At 40.5% G+C, this 19,384-nt stretch overlaps 1 pseudogene; it reads right to left on the bottom strand.

Moving 5' to 3' along the window:
• Positions 1 to 7,346: 7,346 nt before the first annotated feature.
• LOC148028510 (protein ENHANCER OF LHP1 1-like) overlaps positions 7,347 to 19,384 on the bottom strand; it is a 177,846-nt pseudogene continuing 165,808 nt past the window's right edge.

Raw genomic sequence — 19,384 nt, 5'->3', positions numbered from 1 at the left:
TCCAAATTAAGTAGGAATTTGCTAGAAGAAAGCTTGTGAGTCCTAGCACATCACAAAAATTGCTTTTCTTGAGAAATGGATTCCTTTAAGAGTTTCCCAAATAGAAACTTATTCTATGCTTAAAATTCATAACGTAAGATGCTCATAACATACACAATACATCAAATTTAAGCATGAAAAGAAAAAATCAAGAATCAAAGATGTCAAGAATCGCGTGGTGGGGGGACTTGCTTGAGGTGTTGTGCCAAACATACACTGTATACATAAGAGGAAGCTCACTCAAGAACACAAGAAGAGAGATGGAGGCAAAAACGTTTTCTTGATGGTTTTTAATTCTTCTTCCACACACTATACAATGTACGCAAAGTATAGATAAGATACAACGTAAAGGAAAGTGGCCTTCTAAGTCAAATAGTGCATAACCGACTACACTAATCAATTGACGTTATATCTTTGCCAGCTGTAGGTAGGTGTAACAAACTAAATATAATAAGTGATAAGTCAGTGGCCATGTGAGTATCATAATGACCACCAACGTGCTAAGTGTAGATGCATGGACTCATCTAGCTAGGTGGTCCATCATCAATGTCCGCATGTGTTGAGCTTGCCAACTCAACAAAAGAGATACTTCATAGATATACTTCCTGATTGTCTTCTTCAAGGAATTGGTTGTAGTCGATCATGATAGCTTTGATATCATGCTGAGATGTAGAGAGAGAACATATGTAGAGATGCAAAAGGGAGAGAAGAGACACACCATGTACACTTCCAAAGACTATTTCATATTGATCACAATCTACATATATATATAGGTGAGACCTAGTCTAGATAGGGTGAGCTATATATAGTTCCAACAATCTTTTGTCTGAGTTTTGATGGCACTATTTCTATGTCATGAGTTACAAGACATTTATGCTATTTAATAAATTTTAAGCCTTGAAATGATGGTAATGGAAAATTGTAGCCGAATAACCCTTAAAATACACAAGGTTTGTGCAGCCACAGAAACATTGCTTTGTCATATTTAATGACCCCCTTGGATATGTGAATGGGAGTCATTGTTAGAGACTTAAATAAAATGCTTAATGATAAGGTCTTAATGGGCCTAATCCACATGAATGATGATAATTTTCATGCTCTCACGATAGCCTCAAATGGCAACTTATACCAATAGAACTAATCGTAAATTGGCTTAGGAGGTTGTGCTCAATCTATGAGGGCATGTCACATTATATTATGAGTTGAAAATTGATACTTAACAATACATGGACTGATTAGGACTACATCCACGTAGATTGTAGCATGTGACAACTAAGGTGGGAAACTTTAAGAGTTTTATAGAAAGAGTCATTAAGCTTGTAACAATGGAGGATGGAGAGAACACAACTATGTTAGACATAACCATACTATTGTATATCTTAGTACGTGGTTTCTTATTTTTATTCTCCTTCCACAATGAAAAGGAAGCATGGCCCCAGACACTATTCTTCTTTTCCTTCCCATTTGAAGTAAACATAATAGCCATATTTTCTCCATTTATAAGAACTACATGAGCAGATGGGTTGCCTTCTTCTCCTTCTTTTCTTCTAAACCATGGAGAGCTTTCTTGATCATCTAAAGTATATTTCTCATACTATAGGGTCTGGTTAAGAAGAGTGGTGTGTGTGTGTGTGTGTGTGTGTGTGTGTGTGTGTGTGTGTGTGTGTGTGTGTGTGTGTGTGTGTGTGTGTGTGTGTGTGTGTGTGTGTGTGTGTGTGTGTGTGTGTGTGCGTGTGTGCGTGTGCGTGTGCGTGCGCGTGCGCGTGCGCGTGCGCGTGCACGTGCACGTGCACGTGCGTGTGTGTGTGCGTGTGCGTGTGTGTGTGTGTGTGTGTAAATTATTATAATGGAAAAGGAATAAAACTATTTTAGAAGACCAATTCATGAAGATCTTTGAAGATCATACCATGCTTAAAATGAATCTATCAACTCCTTGAGCATTGGAGGCCATTGATTTACTTTGAAGAAGATATGAGCTTGAGCGTTTTGTTATAGAGTGTTTTCCAACATTGCACCCTCTCTTATGGGAAGTTTAAAAAATATTTTGTTAACTTGTTCTCAAAGCATGAAGACAATGAGCAAGAGGTTGATCTTGCAACCTCAACAAGAAGATTGTTGAGCTATTTTGTATGAGAAAATGAGGTTGTTTTTCATCTCAAAATTAAAAAATAAAGGGATAAGTTATTGAGGAACTTGGTAAGCCTTTCGTGATGATCATGCGATGCAATGTTTCCATGGCACCATGAGACTCATATAAGCTGAGAATTTATGTATTAATCTTGCATTGTGTAAACTGGGTTTCTTTGCGAGTTCATGTGTGTTGTTGGCATTTGGCTTTGTAGAAGAGGTGCTTAGAGTGGCACTACTTATCTTGTATATGGCCCTATAGGGGTTACCTCTTTTTTGGTATCTTTAAAGTCTTGTGTAATATCCCCGCCCCGCATAGGAACCCCCCTCTATAGGAACCCCCCTCTAAAAACAAATAAAATTTATTGAAATTCCCACCCTGTCATTGCGGAACATGTGACGGGGGGAGGAAGAAGGACATGACAGCGACAAGAGGGATGACGTGGAAGAAGAATAAGTAGATGACATAGAGGAGAAAGACAATGAGATGACATGGAGGAAGAAGGAGACGACACAAGGGAAGACGTGCAAGATGACATGGAGTAGGAGTGGAAGATGACGTTGATGAAGGAGAAGAAGGTGATGGTGTCAAGGGGGAGGCCACATGGCCTACCAACCCTCCCCCTTGGGCATATCGAGCCCTCGCGGTCACCTGGAGGGGCTAAGAAGCCCCATCGCCATATGGACAGTGACAAGTGGTGGGCACCACCACCTCCTCCCCATTTAAACTCATAGGTAGGTGAAAAGTGAGTTCCTAAATAATTGTTCCTAATAGCTATGGCCCATCTACAATCCCCTGAGAATATATCATGTGTTTGGATTCTTAACCCCCCCTCCCCCCCATTTAAACTCATGATGTAGACAACTTTATGGATGACCATCTTTTGCAATAGCTTGATTACTACATTACTTGCAAGGAACATGCGTGCCTCAGAGATGTAAATGGTTTAGTAGACTTCTGCTTCTAGATAATATAATTTTAGCCAAGGCTTATATATGTAAAGCTACAAGGTGTTTATAATTATGATTTGCGAGAATTAAAAAAGAGAATCTACACTTTCTCAAGTACTCCTTCATATGTAGAAATATCAAAAGAATCATTCTTTCTCTCTTTTTATGAAAATTCATGGAAAGGTCTTTGTGGTAGGCCCTAACTTTGGCATACAATAGGAATTTCAAAAGTTTGTTATGGGGGTTGGTTTAGTGAATCAACAAAGTACCCCAACAAACTAACAACTTCTCGGTTGTTAGTAACTAATTCATGTATTTAAGCATGGATTAGCTAAAGAAGGGAGGGAGGGAAAGATGAGAGTTGAAGCTCTATTTGATGTATCTTTCTTTTTCCAGTAATTCATATTTTCCCTTTCTAAGCCAATATAATGTGTGTTGCCAAGAGCTTGTTGGATAGGAATTTTATACATAGTTATTGGTGGAGACAACAAGCATCACTCATCATGTTTGGTGATTTGAGAGATGAAATTATGATTACTTATGAATTTTCCTTTGTGAAACCTTCTAGCCTAGATTCCCTATTGCAATCTTACAGTGTAGCATTGCAGAAACTATCTACAACCAACCAACAAATTTCTACTAATTAAGCCATTCTATCTTTGTTAGCCAATCAAGATACCTCCTCCTCCTCCTCCTCCTCCTCCTCCTCCTCCTCCTCCTCCTCCTCCTCCTCCTCCTCCTCCTCCTCCTTCTTCTTCTTCTTCTTCTTCTTACCAATATAGGAAGGTTCACCTAGAATCTTTTTCTATTGTAGAAGCTGTAGACATATTATCTTGGTTAGATCCCTTAAAAAATGTTATAGATTATTATCAATGCTTGCAAGAAGGAGAAAATTTCAATGAGATACAATTATTTTTTTTGAAGGAATTGCATCCACATGGTATATTCAACAACTTGATGAGGTAAAACATAATTGGAATTCTTTCAAGCTAGCTATAGGATGAGATTTTCTCATGACATGTAGCAAAAAGGGCTCTCCAACAGCTTAATGAGTGTGAAAAAAAGGAGCATGAAACAATTTCTCAACTTGTGCATTTGAATAAAATTGTGATGAGATTTGATATAAAAATTATAGAGAACATGAAGTTATTTTTTTAATGGCCTAGACTAAGACATCATCTTCGTAGAGGGTTAAGTTCAAGGTCTTGAGACTTTTGTAGATGATATTTAGATTGCTCAAAGATTTGAAGGAAACCTTCTCAATGAAGAAGGAAGACGATATTTTCAACAAGAAGAAAAAAAATATGGCTTCTAATGTATCCATCTCATTCATTGGTGCATCTTAATGAGCATGACTAATAGCATCCTTAGAGCAAGAGTGGACTCAACATTCTCAACCACCTTTATCATATAAGCATAATGGTGAGTTGCATAACCTTTAAAACCAATTCTTTTAATAGGGTACCTTACCGTACTAGACTTGTGTACCATTGGATCACTCAGTAGAGCCTTTGTGTTACTATGTGCTCTTTGTACATTTGATGCCCTGATTGAAGGAAGACCAAGCTTATCATCCAAGATCTTTGAACCATTGGACTCTCCAATAGATCCCAAATGACTAGTAGATGCATCATTACCATCCGACACTTTCTTATTCCCTTTGTCTTTACTTGTAATACTTGTAGATGCACCTGAAGTTGTGGAGCTACTCTTTAGTCTCCCAAACCAATGGCTAATTGTAGATATATTACTAGATGATGTTTATGGTCTACTAAGGTTGTGATTCTTGCTTTTCTTTTTGCATATAACTATTATGATCACCATCATCATCCAATGTATCACCACTAGATGCATATCAACTACTTATCTCATTAAAAATAACATCCCTACTCACTCTAAACTCACCAATAATAACTAATGACAATTACCCTTTATGCTCTAAGAGTATCTAATAGAAATACACTTTTTAGCATGGGGATCAAGTTTCTTTTACAACTCATGTGATACATGAACATATACAAGACAACCGAACACTTTTTCAGGTGTGACACATTGAATTTTTTGCTTATAAAGAATTCTTCAGGGGTTATGCCATGAACTATAGCTGTGAAAGCTATTGATAATATAGACATCAATATAAATATCTTCATATCAAGAATATTTTAGCATATTCTTTTCAAACATCAATGGCCGTGCAACTTCTGTAATATGTTTATTTTTTCTTTCAATAATCCCATTTTTATATGGGATATATTTATGAGTAAAGAGTCTCTTTATCCCATGAGACCTCAAGAAGTCATTGAACTCATTAGAGAGATAATTTCCTTTTCCATCTAACCTCAAGTACTAACTTTCAAGTATGGTTTTTATTTCAATAGCAGCCTTGAAAGTTTTAAAGCACTCAAATACATTGTTGTTTTTCTTCATGAAATATATCTATAGCTTTCTTGAACAATAATCAATAAACATGATAAATTATTTTCTACCACCAAGAGATATATTCTATGTAGGCCCCAAAATATGTGTGTTCACAATATCAAGTATACTTCTACCCATATCTCTATCATGCAAAAAATATTATCTTGCTTGCTTATCAAACTGACATGCTTTATACGCTTTATGAAATTTTTTAACTCTGAAAACAAGAAACCTTGTAATCAGCCCTTTAAAATACATTAATTTTAACATTTACACATTTGCATATCTAATATATTTGTGCTATATTTTAATGTTTGCAATCACTCATTTACCTTTAGTTTACATAACATCATTCATAGTAGGAATTCTAGCATCTAAAGTGAACATGTGATGAACTCTAGTTTCTTTTGTAATCAATCTACACTTATCATTAAAGTTTTCTACAAAATAACATTTTGCATTAAATCGAACCTGCAACCCTTGCTCTCAGAGGGATCACCGTATAGAAGCCCTATATATCATGTGCATTCAAAGGATAGTTTAAAAGCCCCTTTTAAAAAATTTAAACCATTTATATATACCCCTTGTGTGAATTTTGGAGGCAATAGTTATATCCCTTCTATAAATCTAAAATTCAAAGAGAGTGCATTTTCATGGCCCCTTCTATATAATTCAAATTAAAGCATGATGCCACAATACTTTAGCCATGGAATTTTCAATATGATCTAAGATGGATATTCCCTTCCTCCAATAGAACCTGTATGTGATAATGACTAATTGAGAGCAAAAACCTTTGGGATGGGATGGATTGTAAGAAGCTGGGAAGAATAGGGATGTCGTGTGTAAATAATATTGATGCCATGTCACATTGACATTGTTATAAAAGGAGAGGACAAGTAAATTTTTTCTCATCTTTAACACGTTAATACAATATTGTCCTTCTCCTCTTCACCTTGCTCTTGAATTCAATGGCTTCTTTCTCTTTCATGTCTATCTCTCTCCTATTCTAGTATTTCTCTCTCCTCATCAGTCTTTGTCTCACTTTTCCACTTCTTCTCTCTCTTCTGTAGTCTTCTCTCTCCTCTTTTTCTCTCTCAGCTCACTTCCAAGCTTGCTATACTAATCATCAACTTCATTCTCAGCATCCAAAGCTATATGTACTCCAAGACAGAAGCCTCACAAAACCCATGTGTCTGCAACCCTTATGTAAACTATGGCTTACAATAAAATGTTAGAAATTTGTACCTTCTAGCATGTCATGATGCTCTTCACCTTTAAGCTATACTACAGTATCCTGCAGAGCATCTTCATGTGTTTTCTTTACAACTAAAAATCTTTCCAAGTTGCGCATCTCCTTGCGTATTCTTGTTGACGCTTTCCCAACCTATCACACATATACCAACCAGAGTGTTTGAGAAAGCACAATGAAATCATGTGTAGTCATATGTATATAGTGAAACTTGCAAGGTGCATGTCTCACCTTGAACATAAAACATTAACATACACTGTGTAGCTCACTATGAACTTATTCAAGTTCTGCATCCAATTTCTCCTCTTCTGATACATTGTCTAGATTATCTGTCTCCTTCTTAAGCAAAGAAGAATTCTATTGAGAAAAGAAAAGCTTGTAAACTCTAGCAAAGTGCCTGACCAAACACTATACCAGTACATATTGGCATAAGAAAGCATAACCATACACAAAGTTTAATTATAGCTTAAAAAATGGGAAAGCAGAGTGATAACAAGGTTGCAATTCAATTGCACACCTTTTTAATACTGGAAGATTCAACTAGAGATGTGAAGCAATTAGTTCAATAATATTCCTCCCACTGATTCATGTACTTTTCCAGCTTTTCTTGAAGAATATTGAACATTGCATCAAAGCCCTTTAAGATAGCACAAATAAGTATCAAGAAAGACCTGCACAAGGAATAGAAAGAGGCTCAATAGTGTCTCTATGCACATATATATGCTTTCTCATTATCCAATCTACTAGACAACTTTCTCATTACCTAAAAGAGCTCAAGTTTAAAATCTAGAAACGATTAGTTTTGGAATGGATCCAATAATCAGCACCTTGGAATCATATGAGCTAAGAAAACCAGTGTCGCTAAAACCTAGCCAAGTAAGGTGAGAGTAAGGACTCAAGGGCAATGGCCCTTCCAACACTTTTCTTCGTTGTTCTGCCACATTGAATATCGTGAATTGCATCACGTGAAATGAATACACAATTAGAGAAAAAGAATCATGCAATTTCATCACAAACCCAGACAACAATTATTTGCAGTATTACGACTATGCTTGACATAAGGTGCATCTACCTACTGGTCACAAGACAAGGGAGAGCTTGCATGTAGAACAATAGGGAGAAGCTCCTTCTCACCTTCCATGGTGACCACTGGTCCTACCAAAGACAGTAAGGAAGTCTGCAACATACAAATGACAATAGTGAATAACAATCAAGCCAAGTCACAAGTAGCTTTATTCAAGATCATATTCATACTTCAGACTTTGAAAATGAGGCAGCACCTACAAACCACCTTCAAAAAATAGTCGGAGGTGGTTGAGACTAGTTGAGACAGCTACCCATCCACATCCAAGAGCTAATGCCTTGCCTCCTCCTCTGTTGCAAGTTGCGTTGATCACTGAATCATTACCAAGAAAACTTATCATTCCATCATTCATTTATGAGAAGCACAATAGACATACTGCACAAAAAGTTAATTGAAATGGAATGGGTGGACCTCACTATTGTTTGCCCAGCTACTTAAAGGCAGATAAAGTATGGTACTTGGATTCTTTTCCCCATTCCTATGAGATGCAAAAATGCAACCACTATCATTCATAGCAGCCATTTTGAAGCCAAAATAGTCTATCATTGAGGACATAGGAACCCCTTTCCCTGCATCATGAAACTCCACCTACAAATCACCAAGCAAAATCAATGGTGCAATAGAGCCTGGTTTGACTATTGTGATCAATGATCATCACGCATCTGATTATGAGAACATTGCAAGGGAGAAAGCACCTCTATGTGTGATAGCTCTTCATTCTAACAACTGGTGATGTTGCCTATGAGATTGTAAAAAAGAAAATGGGGCTTGCTTGAACTAGGCATAGTAGAGCAAGGATGAAAAGGAGTTTGTAATGCATGCACTAGGTGTCCACCTATAGTGACTCCAAACGAGAAGCTTATGTTTTTATTCTGGAGCAGAGCCTCAACTTTAATAGAATGACTGCTGGAGCTTGTCATGACCTTTGTTCATTTCCTTCTTTCTTAAATCAGGATGTGAAGGAGAATTGGGTCTTCTATCAGGTGAATATCCACCTTCTTCCTCACTATGAAGCTGCTCTCCATCCTCCCCATCATCACTGAAGTGTAGCATCACTTCTCTATCAATAACTAAAGGCAAACTAGGATCACTACCAGGTAGGGTCATGTGAGATGGAACAAGAAGTTCCCAAATACCAATTTTTCCATTCAAGTCACCAATGGCTAAAGCATTTCCTTTCGGTCTCCACACTAAGTTGCAGATTTGAGATTCAAACTTCTGGTAGTATATGTCTTGCATGTTATCCACATCCCATATGATGACCTGATTGTCACCTCATGCAATTGCAAGGTATTTTCCATTTGGTGACTAGGCTAATCAGCCAACTAAAGCTGAATGCCCACCTTTGAGGCTAAAGACCTTTTCACCTATATCCCAATCATACATAATCACATCCATGCCATTTTGTGTGCCAAGAACTACCAAGACACCTCCCTTTGGATGCCAAGAAATTTCATTCCTCCCACGGTGCAACATGGTACAGTGTGTGGATTTTCTTGATAGATGAGAGGCACCAGCACATGATAGAGCCATCACTACTAGCAGAGCTAATGCCAAAAACTCATTGTTGGGGTCAAGTGTAAGGCTAATGATAGGTGCATTGTGGCCTTTAAGGACTCTCACAATAGAGCTGTCAATGGTACTGATAATCTTGATGCCATCATCCTCTTCTCTTGCTACAAGCAAAGAGCCTATGGAACTGAAGGAAATGGCATGGATGGGCAAAGTAAAGTGAGTAAGTGCTTTGGAACTCTCCATATGAGAAAAACAAAGAGGAAGGCTATGAGAAACACTCACTCTGCGGCTCGATCTCTGCAATGGACAAGGGCTATCCTGAGTTAAACGAATTGGTTAACATAATAAAAATTAATGTGATCCTATATGTAAGGCTCTGAGCCATGAACTCATGCCATGGTAAAATTCATGCAATCATGTATTAGTTTGAAGGTGTGAAGAGACAAAAGAATGAAATTGTGACTGCTAGAGAAGATCTCATGCCATGTAGTGTCTCTAAATAAATCTATATGTTGTAAATAGAAATCTTCATAGAGAAGCATTTAGTTCCACAAAATAAGAACTTGAATGAAATGTTGCAATGTCTGATTGCATTTCGAGAGTAAAGAGTGAGACTATGAGTGTTGGGAAACATCTGGTGCAACATTGTGTCCACAAAAGAACTTTGCATAGATTTTCAGAAAACAAACATTTTGTGCACATGATAGAGCCATCACTACTAGCAGAGCTAATGCCAAAAACTCATTGTTGGGGTCAAGTGCAAGGCTAATGATAGGTGCATTGCGGCCATAAAGGACTCTCACAATAAAGCTGTCAATGGTACTGATAATCTTGATGCCATCATCCTCTTCTCCTGCTACAAGCAAAGAGCCTATGGAACTGAAGGAAATGGCATGGATGGGCAAAGTAAAGTGAGTAAGTGCTTTGGAACTCTCCATACGAGAAAAACAAAGAGGAAGGCTATGAGAAACACTCACTCTGTAGCTCGATCTCTGCAATGGACAAGGGCTATCCTGAGTTAAACAAATTGGTTAACATAATAAAAATTAATGTGATCTTGTGTCTAAGTCTCTAAGCCATGAACTCATGCCATGGTAAAATTCATGCAATCCTATATTAGTTTGAAGGTGTGAAGAGACAAAAGAATGAAATTGTGACTGCCAGAGAAGATCTCATGCCATATAGTGTCTCTAAATAAATTTATATGTTGTAAATAGAAATCTTGATAGAGAAGCATTTAGTTCCAAAAAACAAGGGAAGACACTTTAGATATTTTGCATCTTGTGCAGAAGTGTTTTTGGAAGACAAATATGTAGGAGAATGGCTGAGAATTGGTCAATATCTCAGTACATTAACAAATAGAGATGAATGATTAGATGAGGAGTTTAAGAAGATCAAGAGGAAAGCCTATGGATTTTTCTTAAAAGATGGATACTTATGGAAACATGCTAAAAAGAAACAGGGTATGCCATTGCGAGTTTTGGGTGACAGTGCTTCACAAGTAAAAGTAATGCAAGAATTTCATGAAAGTTTGTGGGTTGGTCATAGAGGTGTTTGGGGTACTTTTATAAAGATCAAAGAAAGATATTGGTGGCAGGGTATGTATAAGGATGTTTCTCACTTTATGGAAACATGTACGACATGTCAAATGTATTCAATTGTGAGACATCGGGATGGATTGCAACCCACATATCCATTGTCTCTTCATTTTAAGTGGGTGGTGGATTTGGTCACAATGCCTACAGGTCTTTGACAAATGAGGTATCTTGTGCTTGCTTTTGAAGTCTTGACTAATCAAGTGGAAGGGAGAGCTCTACGTACTAAGATGACAAATGCCGTATGTACTTTTCTCTTAGAAGAGATCTTTTGTTGATATGGCTGTGTGGGAAAAATTATAGCAGATAGGGGTGAGTTGGATGCAGATGAAGCTCATGATTTCTTTGCACGGTTGGGGATAAAGATTGCTTTAACTTCAGCCTATAACCCTGAAGGAAATGGCAAAAGTGAAAGAGGTCATCCACCTATTGTGAAGGCATTGGCAAAAGCATGTGGAGAGAAGATAAAAGAGTGGCCACGATTGCTCCCTTATACTTTGTGGGTTGACAGAACAACTCATAGTGCTATTACAGGATATATGCCTGCAGAATTGATGTATGGTCAAAAACCTATCATGCCGATAGAAGAGATGACTGTTACATGGAGTGTGTTACCTTGGGAGGAGGAGTTGAATCGAGAGGAGTTGTTGGCCTTACGCATTAGATAGTTGGAAAGAAAGTCAGAAAACATAGAGGCAGCAACTACAAAGTTAAGGGTAGCAAGGATACAGAACAAGAACCGGTTTGACAAAAGACATAGACTCAGACCAAGAACCATACAAGATGGGGATTGGGTATTGGTTTATGATAGCAGTTTAGATAACCAGCATAGTGCCATGCATAAAGTTTCCAAGAGATGGTTTGGACCCTATGTGGTAAGACAAGTGTTTGATAATGCTACTTATGCATTAAATGAGTTGGATGGGACAGCCATAAAACTTTCGGTAGCAGGGAAAATAATCAAATTATTCAAAAGGCGGGAATCTACTGCTTATGAGTTGCCAAAATTGGAAGAAAATAGTGGCCATGATACAGGGGCTAGCCAGGAAAATATGGAAGATGAAGAAGTAAAGGATATGGTTGTGCAAAGGATGAGGAGGACTCAAAATCCGGTGACAACTAGGATTTTGGCACATATCGGAGGATATGCAAGTTTAGAGGGGGTGGATGTTGTGATGTTATGATGGCATAGTGTGAAAATGTATGGAATGCATCATCATCCAACTTCTCTATTGATCTAGAGAGTCAATGTGATCTGAGCCATTAGTACTAGTGCGAGTTGCATGGATTATCCAAAAATAGTAGATTTTTGGATAATTTAAGTCTATTTTTTATATTATTTATTGTAAAAATCTGAAAATTTTAGAAAAAGCTTCTAGATTAGGATGGCATGCAAAAAGCTAGTTGCTTTTTTAGCCAGTTAGGGAATTTTCACAAGAAGGAAAAATTGACAAAATTGTGCGCGTCGCAATCGCTGTAAACAGGCTGAAAACTACAAATTGAACTAAAAGAAGAAGGAGTGATCTAGGAGATCCGTGATCAGGTGTCCTCGGGTTTTACCCCCCTTTTGGAGCCAAGGGAGCCATCAGATTTGGGTTCTGGGCAGGAGAGAAAGAGCTGATTTTTTTGATCCACGTTTTTGGTCTACGAAGGAGCTCTAAGAGAACTAATGCCCGGAGATTGCTTCTGAGTAGAGCAAAGACTCTAGGTTCTTTCAATACATATTGTTTCAATTCATTGTGATTTTTTTTTTCTTGTTTGCCACTTGGGTATTCTCTATACTCTCTTCCATCTCCTATCTCTACTTCCTTCTACTTTTGATCCCCGGTGGATTCGACCTTTTGACAAAAACCCCTCTGACACGGTTCTAACTTATCCCATTCCCAACTAATGCATACAATTTGCACAGGAGTGAGCCCGACGCTCTTTTACAAGGATTCAGGAGTGCCTTCACATTTAATGGTGCACTTTTACTCTTTTCTTTTCTCGAGGTGACACTGAGGCCTTCTAGAGAGGTCCTCATTCATATTTTTAGGGTTTGACCTCCATCAGGGGTGCCTTTTCCTTCCTTTTTCCTGTGCCCTTTTAGTTATCTCCTTCTTCGATTTTTTCTACTCCTCCACTCCATTTTTTGATCCTCTGTGCTGTGGTAAAAATTACCCCCCTCCTAGCTGAGTGCCAGTCCCATGGCAATGGGGTGGGGAGCAGTAGGGTAGCTTGTGTTGTTGCTAAGTGGAACTGGTGGGTAGATGACCACAATCAAAAGGTGCTGTTGTGAATGAGAGGTGATGGAGTTTGATTAATGATGACCGGAGAGATTCCGGCATGCTTTGATCTTCATGAAGATGCTCGACATTTGTCACACAGTTGTAGCTCCCCTTCTGCGAGACGGCTATCAAAATCAGGGCTCTATAATCATTTGGAGAATATGAGGTTCCAAGATCTATGCCAATGGTGGGTCCATCACTGAGTTTTTTATGTGCTTGATTTGGTTGAGTCATGGTAGCCATCAGCAGGCACATGGTCGGCCACATCAAGCATGTTGGTCCATTTAACTGTCGGAGTATGCAAAAGCTCCTGAAGCTACTATAATGGTTTCTTGTCTGACTTATGGAAAAATTCACAGTCATTAGTAGATGTCGTGAATGGTCTTCCTTAGGTCGGTCGCCAGTCATTGAGTCATGATCATAGCCTGTAAGTTAAAGTTGTGCATTCCCTAAGGGGTGTGTTTGTCTCACGGTATGGTGTAAGTGCATGTGTAGTGGAACTGGGAGATGGGTCTAACCTTGGATAGGCCCTTAGTAATGTCACACACTTAAGGACCCAGTTCGTGTGTTGTTGGAGGTGTAGTGTAGAACTTAGGGTGACAGATCTGGAAGTCCTGCCCTTGATGTGCCCTAAGTGTGAAGTGGGGGAAGAGGGTAGGGGTGAACCCTAGGTGTAGTGAGCAAAGTGAGCCCTCGTGTTTTTTTGTTTTTTTTGAGAATTGCATACAAAGAAGGCATTCTGGCTAGTGCCTATCACCTTTAGCTGGAGTACGCGGTGGTCACAAGCATTGGGGTAGGAATGCACGATTTTATAGATATTCTTTAATAGCGGCCCGGGCCTTCAGAGGTGTGGATGAAAAGAAGGGATGATTGCACCTCGTGAAGCAGATATCATTCATATTCTCTAAGATTTCTAGGCAAAAGAAGGGAAGCAGGGTTGCCCTCATCATTAATCTAGTCATGGCCCTACTATCTATCCTTAGATTGATGTCTAAAAAGAGGGGAGGGAGGTGGGCTTCCTCGACTGTAGGTCTCTGCATCAATAGGAATTTGATAAGCCTAAGATAATTACAGGTGGTTAGGAAGGCTAGATCCGGACAAGAAGAAAAATCCACGAGGAAGTGGTTGATAGATGGGAGGAGATCCTCTATTCTAAAAACTAGGCATTCCTTGGGATTTCGGGCATTTACATTATATATTGTAGGAAATTCAAAATCACCATGAATGGTTCTGTCATAATCAACTCCATGCCTACGGGGATAGGGCATGTAGATGGGTTCATTGCATTCTTCAGGAAGTGAGCTGCAGAAGATAGTCCAGGTGTCAAAATTGGCATCCCAAATCCTCCTCTGCCACTTCAGCTGAAGCTGTGCCTCGTAGCCTTGGACGGTTTTGGGAACCCTATTTACCTTGTCCTGCCTGTAATCTGCAAGCTCTTTCCTCCACCTGGTTATTATGAGGCTCCTTTCCTCTATCCACCTGTTTGCAAAATCATTGGCCAGGTCCTTGATCTTGGCTAGAATGCCTAGAGGCAACGCATGGTTCAGAGAGTGTGGATAAGCAAATGAAAGCTCAAATGGTCTCATTTGGAACTCCTGGTCATGCCATATGACAAATTCCTTAGGCCAATCGATAGGGTTGGGATCCCCTCATAATGGCACCGACTCTTCAGGGAATTGTCTAGGCAGTGGACCATGCTCTGCGTTGGGCTTCCTCTGCCAGTTCCTGCCTTCTTATTCTGCTGCCACAATGCGCTCGGACATGTGGGCATCTTTGGGCTCTTCAGGCGGGAGGTCTGGTAGAGGAAAACTGGGCATTCTTTGTTGTTCTTCAGCATCTTGCTCCAAGTTCGAACCCTCTTCGACATTTTTCTCGGCCACTGCTGGGGCCACTTGTGGTGGTGGCGTTGGGTGCTCCTGTTCTTCAAACCCAAGTTCCTTAAGCTCAACAGTGGAGAGGTGGGCATGGTGTCAGTAGTGAAATTGCTGCTTTTTCGTGATTCCTGTGCCTATTGGAAGCTCCTGTTCTTGAAGGCCATACCTTAGCGCTCGGGTAGTCAGTTCTAGCTTCTTTCATACCTTCTCCACTGAATCATTGCCCTTCGTTTGGGTGACATGTAGTACTGTGCTGAGAAAGGCTTGCCTTTGTGCGTTGGTGCATACATCGGTAACTTCTGCCCTGGATTCGGCAAGCACTCTCTTGCACTCAACCACCACCAAGCGTTTTGTTAATTGCCTAACCCTTTCAAAATTGTTCTTTTCCCTCTCATTGGCTCTCTCTTCCATCTTCTTTCTTTCCTCTTCCAGCTCACTTGCCAAGGTGGTTACCACCTGTTGGTGTTCATTTGTTAAGACCCAGAGTTAGTTCCACTCCCTGGATTTCTGAGCCATCTGTTCTTCAACGATTTCTTTTGCTTGATTTGCAATGCTGAATCTCTGTTCTGAGTCAGCAATTAGTTCTAACTTTTCTTGCGCTAGTTGCTCGTGGCTTTGGATCTCTACAAGGTGCAATATTCTTTGTGTGAAGGCCATGGCCATGAGGGCCTCTGTGTCTCCCTTGGAAATCTCCAATGCACCTTATAGTCATTGTGCCTCATGTTGCAGCCTTTGTGCTTCTGCTGTGAGGATTGCCGGCCTTTCCTGTGCTAGGAACTCTATCTCTCTCTCCAATCTGTCTTGTTCCTCGAGTTCATACCATAGCTGAAAAGCTATGGTATCCTCTTGCCGCTCACTTGGCTCACCTATCCATACCTTTCTACTTTGGCAGTTCTCTGGTTCCAGGTCAACATATTGTTGCACTAGCAACTTTAAGCTCCACTAGTCTACCACTAGGTTTTGCCCTTCATCTTCAGCCTTTGTCTTAGGCGGCTCTCATTGTCCTGGGCTTCCTTCATTTTTGCTTTGAAACTTCTAGCCTCAAGGCTGTCGAAGTTTCCTTTTCCTTCTCCAGCTACACTAGGGGCACCTTCTTTTCTTCCTTTGCCTTGTCCAACTGTGCCGGGAGCTTAGCCACATAAGCATCGAAGTCTGCACCAGGTGGAATTGGGAGTAGGGGCTATAGTAGTTAACACCTCTAGCTTTTGCCATTTTGGATCTTTCCTAGACTCAGCATCTACAATAGTGGGTCTTTTCACTCCAGTTTTCGGTACAATCTCAGCCACTTTACTGACAAGCATCTGCATCATGTTGATTTGTTGGGCCGTGTTCAGAGAGGGCATGGGTTGCGGGGCAGTTGTGGTGTCGGTTGGCACTGGCACGAAGGAGGAAGGTAGGGGGTGCAACAGGGACTTGCCCTTGCCTACAACCACTGGGGCCACTTCCACACTGTGACTTGCTTCAGCCTCATGGTGGGGACTCAAAGGGTCGATCTCTCCTCCCCCATGGGTTTCTTCAATAGATCTATGTGTGGCCTCTGCCAAATCAGCCGGTTCTTTCATCCTTAGCTCGTGAGCTTCCTCCTCTGCCCTTCTTTGCCTCTCTTCTTCTGCCCTTTTTGACTCTTCTCTTACTCTTTCGAGTTCTTCCTCTTCCTTTTTTCTTCGTTCCTCCTCCACCCTCCTTGACTCTCTTTGAGCCCTCTTCACCTCGGCCCACTCCTCTTTGCTCAGTCTTTCCTCCTTATTCTTCTGCCTCTTGTCAGTCTTCATTTTCTTTTGTGGTTTGGCCGTTTGAGTGGGTGGTATTTTCGTCTCTCCTTTGTCACTTACCGTCTTTTCACTTGAGCCTTCTTCCTTGCGGTGAGGTGAGCTTTGGTGCATAGCTTGCTCTTCCTCTACGCCGGCATCCTTGATAGCCTCGTTGATGATTCTCGTCAGGACACTACCATATCTGATTGTGGAGGCTTTTGAGGTAGGTTTTTCCGTGCGGATCGTGCAGTAGAGGCTGGAGATTCCCCACTAGTTGCTGTTGTGGCTAGAGCCAGGAGCGCAACTGAACTCTTGATAGTTTTCTGGACAAATTCGTTCCAATCCACCTCCTCTAGAACTCCTATCGTGATGCTTTCCAATAATGGCACCCCGATTCTATTCATTAGTGCATTGTATCTGTGGCCCGAGAAAAGGGTGTGGACCATTTTAGCTTGCATCCTTGTTGCAGGGTCTGGAATGTCAGCCAAACTGATTCCATCCACCATGTGCACGTCCTCTTTTCTAACTCCCATCATGGTATACACATCTCTTTTTGGGCGCCTCTCTTTCTTGGACACAAGCCCTAAGGCTTTCTCAACAATGTCTACATTAAGAGACACTTGCAACCCTCTTTCCTGGTCACCAGTGCTTACTGTGACCATGCCATAGCTCCTCCCTTCATCAAAGCTCCTTAAGAAGTCCGCACACATGCTATATTCTACAACCTATCTGACCTTTTGCACGTACTTTTGAAGGTTACATTTGTCCACCAACTCCCTCACCGTTGGCTCTTCCAGGATGGCTTCATCTAAATTCATGGTATGCTTGAACGTGAACTGGCTAAATCCATATGTCTCGACGCTGATTCCATACTTTGTCGGCTCTGCTTTGGTGAATGGGAGTTTACTATGTCCTGCCATGGTAGGTGCCTGTCATCACACCAAGCCAACATTAGCGTTATAAATTGACTCATCACTAATAAGAACCCAAGAAAGAATGCGTGTGACAATTTTTTGTGCTGATTCAGAGGAATGAAACTTGGAAATCATTCACAAGAAACATCTATGCCTGCCATGGTAGGTGCCTGTCATCACACCAAGCCAACATTACTCTGTGCCTGCCATGGTAGGTGCCTCTGTCATCACACCAAGCCAACATTAGCATTATAAATTGACTCATCACTAACAAGAACCCAAGAAAGAATGTGTGTGACAATTTTTTGTGCTGATTCAGAGGAATGAAACTTGGAAATCATTCACAAGAAACATCTATTTCCTCCTTGTATTCTTTCCTATTTGAATTCAGTTGATCATTTTTATCCATTATATATTTTGCTACATCACTTGACCTATCACTTGGCTCTCATTTTCTCCCCCCCTTTTCCTTAAGTTTTAAGGGAATCCTTCCTAGGATTCGCAAGGGGAGAAAGAGGGCTTGCATGGATTGTTTGGGGCGAGTTACTTGGCCAACAGCCAAGTATAAAGGTTAGGGTTATATTCAAGTTGGGCATGACAATCAAGTTTGCATGGTCGCATGGAAGCTTGGGTGATATAGGTCAAGACATCATGAAAGATGTCCCCAAAATTGAGGCGACTGGCAATGTCCAACTCCTCTTCCATGACAAATTGGTCAATGTAAGGGTGGGCCAACACTTGGTCATCTAAGTGTATATTGCATGTAATGGCCAAAACCCTAAATGAAAGAGGTGCCACATAAGTAGGGTCATGTTCAATTGTTTTGATTGCCCTCCTTTGCTCAGCATTGGTCATGATACGACAGCCTTTTTCATCCCATTGGAGTCGTAAGGCATATCACAGTTGTAAGAACAAAGAGACAGAGCTGGCAAGCTGTGTGAGCTCCTCCATTTCTTGTTTAGGTATAGAGTGATCAAGCTTGCGGTAAGAGGTGATTAGTCTTCTGAGAACAACTTGCTCCTTTGAGATTTCGCCATTTGCAATTAATTCGGTGGAAATTTTGGAAAGTTTAATGGTCATAAACTTGTAGTCTTCCCAAGTGCATGGCAACGCATGAACATCAGAAGCAAGGGGTTCGTCAAGAAGTCCTAGGTCAAGCCTCTCATAGCTCCTAGCAAATGTGGTGAAGGTGTCATCCAACTCCTTGATGCATGTCACTACCATTTCCTGAGGTCTCAACGAGATCCTTGGCCACTGAAAGGAAAGATCGTCTTTCGTACGAAGGCCTAAGACCTGCTAGTGGTGATGGTGCAATTTTGCTGGACAATGGTGACTTCATTACTGGAGTCACAGATGGGACTTTGTACTCTGGAGCACTTTGAGATGCTGCAGTGGGCTTCAGTGGCATAGGAGGTGTGTTGCATTCTATTTGAGCTGGCATGGGGATGCTCGACTCCTTTGACTTGGATAAGTCAGGGGCATCTAGATCTGGACGATAATTGAGTTGGGATTCATTAATCACAACCAGTGTTGGTCCATCTTGCCTTGCAGTCTAGGCTCTATATGTGTAAGCCTCTCTAACTGAAGGGAGGTAACTTAG

The sequence above is a fragment of the Lygodium microphyllum genome, chromosome 11 (assembly GCF_053477565.2).
Source record: "Lygodium microphyllum isolate KBCC chromosome 11, Lygodium_microphyllum_v1.1.10, whole genome shotgun sequence".
NCBI classification, from domain to species: Eukaryota; Viridiplantae; Streptophyta; class Polypodiopsida; order Schizaeales; family Lygodiaceae; genus Lygodium; species Lygodium microphyllum.
Note: the sequence above shows the minus strand (reverse complement) of the source record. Positions and strands in the feature narration are given on the sequence as shown.